The following is a 3,784-nucleotide window of genomic DNA, read 5'->3' as shown; positions in this document are numbered from 1 at the left end:
CCCCCGGGCAGAGCCAGGCCTATGCACCCCAAAGGGCACTCACCCTAAGTGGGGGTGGCTGTGCCCAGCCCTAGAGTCCTGCAGGGTCCCCAGCCTGTCCCCAAGGAAGGTTCTCACAGCACCAGGGGTTGTTTCTCTGGGGGGATGAACTCTGACATGGGGGCTCAGCTGTTCTGGTGGTGAAGGTGGGGGGCTGGGGGGTGCCCCAAGGTGTTGGTGAGGTGCTGGGCAGCCCAGCCCTGAGCTGCCTTGGCCACCCAGGCAGACCCCTCCCGTGGGGGCAATGCGGCCACGCTCAGGAGCCCCAGGGCTGGGGGCAGAAAGGGGAGATGGGCTCGAGGCCACCTGAGCTCTTCATGCTGGTCCCTGAGCAGCTGCTCCAGAGCCTTTCTCTTTAGTTTCGGGTTGGCAGCTGTGGAAGGCGAGTGTGTGGCCCTGAGAGGCAAAAGCTGCTTCCAGAACAGTCTGTGGGGCTGGGCCCAGGGGGCTGCGGCATCGCCACTGCCCGGGGCTGGGATGAGCTAAACTGTCCTGGCAGAGCCAAGGGAGGGAATCTCTGCCTGGAGTCACAGGAGCCGTGCTGAGCACCGTGTCAGCCCCCCCGCTGGGGTGATGAGGGGCCGGGATGTGCCGATGGTGGCTGGGGGGCAAACATGCCCTGCGCTGGGACCTGAGGCAGGCTCACAGGGGTCCTGGCTGGGGACCCCAATGGATTAGCCCAGAAGAGGAGGAGGGCAGTGCTGGGTGCCTCTGTGGTGCCACAGTGGGAGGCACAGGGAAGGGAGAAGGACTTGGCAGGGCTGGAAGTGCTGGAGGCTCTTGCTCACCCCCCCCAACCTGCCCAGACCTCTCCATGGTGTGGTGGGTTTCTTGCAGAGCCACGCGGTCACCTGTGACCCCACATCCCACTGAGACCCCATCGCGCACAGCTGGGACCGACCCCCCCACATGTCACTGCAGGCTCTGGTGACAACACCCTGCAGGGTGACCCTGTGTGCAGCCATCCTGGGGGCAGGGGAGGGGGCAGGGATGATCCCGAAGGGATCCTGCAGGGACCAAGTGTGGAGGAGGGAATGGGTCCAGAATCTGTTAACGCTGTGTGACACTTGCTGGGTTGACACGGGGGGATCTAACTCCTCTGGGGGATGAGAGGAGGCTGTGGGTGCTGCACAGCACCCAGGGAGTCTGACAGCTGGGGTATCCCCCGTACAGTGAAACCCCTTTGCTGCAGCCACCGGCAGCCCCCAGTGCCTCCTGGGTCGGCCGGTGTCGAGACGCCAGAGGAGGGGCTTCGCTGCTGCCCTCGACCCCTCAGCTCAGCCCCTGCTCTGCCACCCACCCTGGGCACAGCCTGGGCGTGGGGATGTGTCCCAGGCTGAGCCCCTCGCTGACCTTGGCTTTGTTCTGATGTGAGAGGGGCCCCCGTGCTGCTGCTCCCACTGCCCCTTGGGTTGGGGTGTTTCCCAGGGACCCCAAGAGGGTGGGAGATAAGAGAGGAGGAGTCCCCACACTCGGGCTGAGGGTGCTGTCTGGGCATCGTGCCACCAGGGCCAGCTCCTGCCCTGCCCGCCCCCGAAGGGTCGGTGTCGGGAAGGGGCTCCCGCGGTGCCCCCAGCCCCACCGGCTCCCTCTGCGCTGGCACCGGCGCTGGCACGGCCGCTCCCCTCCCGGGGCCGCAGACGGGCAAAGCCAGACGTTCACCAGGGCTTTGGGGCGCGTTTTATCGCGCATGGAAAGAGCCGAGCTCAGCAGGTTGAGCGGCCCCGGCGGCGGGGCGGCTGTCGGGGGATCAAGTCTCTGGCCCCGGAGCGCCTGGAGCGGGGCTGGCGGGCGCTTTGTTGGCCAGGGCCGCCCCGGCTCTTGGCACGCGTTCGGCTGATGCATGCAAACTCCAAATCTCCTCGCCACCAACCCGACAAAGCGGGTGACTCGAATGTGACAGGTAATGAAATAACTCGGGCTTGGTGCTCGGGCAGACAAAGGCTGCGGCGGATCAGCTGACCCTGGTTTTCATTGGGGTTTAATCCAGCATTCTCGCTTTGAATCAGGCTTTAACTATTTTGTAAATAGTTTTGGCACCACTCTGCTGCAGCTCGGTATAAATTCCACCTCCCGGCCCCAGCCCGTCACTGGCTCAAGCGGGTACTGGTATAACTGGTAAGACTTTGCTATTTATTGTCCTCTCTTTTGCCGTGGCCTCCTCCCGACCCCCGGGGCCGGGGTCCCTTCCCGGTGCCCGCGGGGTGCGGGCACACAGGGGCTGAGCCGGGGGACAGTCCCGTCCCTGCAGCCCAAAGCAGGATATCAGGATGTAACCACCCAGCTGCGGCTCCGTTTCTTTTTGTCGGGAGTGAGCGGGTTTCACCAGTTTTGGAGCTGCTCAGATCCTGAGTGTCCCGTTGGGCTTGAGGACAAGGGTCCTTCTAAGGGATGACAGTGCCAGGCAGAGCCAGGAGGGCTCAGCAAAGGGTCCTGCAGGCCTGGGCCAGGTTTGGTGTAGGGAGCCCCAGTGCTTGTCCCCGTCACCCCTTCAGGCACCCGTGTGGGACAGGGACTCTCAGCTGGTCACTGGGCAGGGACAGTGGGAAAAGCCTCGACTGCAGGAGCTGGACTCTTTTGGGAATGAATGACTTGGGAATGCCCTGGGCTCACAGTTCCCTGCACTCCTCCGGGCTGGAGACCTTGGGCAACTCCCAAGGACTGGTGCCTGGGCTCTGCCACGAGCCTGGGGAGGTTTGGGGTGCTGAGCATCCCTGAGCTTGGACTGTCCCTGGTAACCCCAGCCTGAGCCCATCCTGCCATGAGCCCTGGCCCCAACACCCTTCCTCCCTGGGCAAACTGCACGGCACAGACATGGGGCTCTGAGCATAGTTCCTGGTGCCTCCTCAGTGACAGATTTTAACCTGCAGAGTTTTCCTCCCAAGGCAGCAGATAACCCAGCTGATGATGGCTTCCGAGCACCAAATGCCAGCCTCCAAGCAGCAGCAAGCCAGCTCCAAGGTCAGTGTAAGACTTCCCAGCCCCCTCACTGGGGGTCCAAACCATCCCCTGGAACACCCCTGGAAGCAGCTGAGCAGCCACGATGTGCCCCTCGCCAGCACCCCCAGCATTCCTGGCTGGTGCCAAGTGTGTCTGGCTGAGGTGCTGAGCTGTTTGCAGCAGGACTAGGGGATGGGGAATGGGATTTTTCTGGCATCTCACAGCCCCAGTGCAGGTGGAGTGGGTGAGAACGGATCAACTGTTGATCCCCCCCCCACTCCGCAGATGCAGCAGATCTGCCCCCCTGCCCACTGACCCCTGAGATCTGTGCTGAGCTGGCGGCGCTGGGGCTGCCCTTGAGCCATCCCAGTGTGTTCCAGGTGTCTGGCTCACTCTGTCCCACCAGTAGCTGTGGTGCTCCAGCCACAGCCTGGATCCCTCAGTGTGACCACAGGTATCCCTCTGCCCATGGCACCGGGGCACTGGGATGGTGCCAGCAGGGACTCGTGGACATCCAGGAGTGAGAGCTGCATCCTCAGAAGGATGGGAGCGTGTGCTTGTGCTTGCAGGCTCCTTAAAAGCCTCTGGAATGCAGTTTGGGGGGGCAGTGCGACGTCTGGGCTGCAGCAGACGTGCTGACCTGGTGGCCCGAGAAAGCGTGTGCCCCCTGCAGCGGTGGCAGGGGTGGGGGTGACCCCTGCTCTGAGGTGCTGCTTTCTTCCAGATTGCCATCTTCGAGCAGGAGAACTTCCAGGGCCGCTGCCATGAGCTCAGCGGGGCCTGCCCCAACCTGAAGGAAGCCGGC

The 3,784-nt window shown here is 63.6% G+C and overlaps 1 protein-coding gene across 1 annotated transcript in view; it reads left to right on the top strand.

The window, feature by feature from the left end:
- The window catches only part of LOC103760220 (beta-crystallin B3), an 11,001-nt gene that overhangs the window by 5,340 nt on the left and 1,877 nt on the right, over positions 1-3,784 (top strand). The gene's annotated exons all lie outside the window — the stretch shown is intronic.

Source organism: Manacus vitellinus, unplaced genomic scaffold (genome assembly GCF_001715985.3).
Source record: "Manacus vitellinus isolate BGI_N305 unplaced genomic scaffold, ASM171598v3 scaffold_31_pilon, whole genome shotgun sequence".
In the NCBI taxonomy this organism is placed as follows: domain Eukaryota; kingdom Metazoa; phylum Chordata; class Aves; order Passeriformes; family Pipridae; genus Manacus; species Manacus vitellinus.
This window is presented reverse-complemented; position numbering and strand designations above follow the sequence as displayed.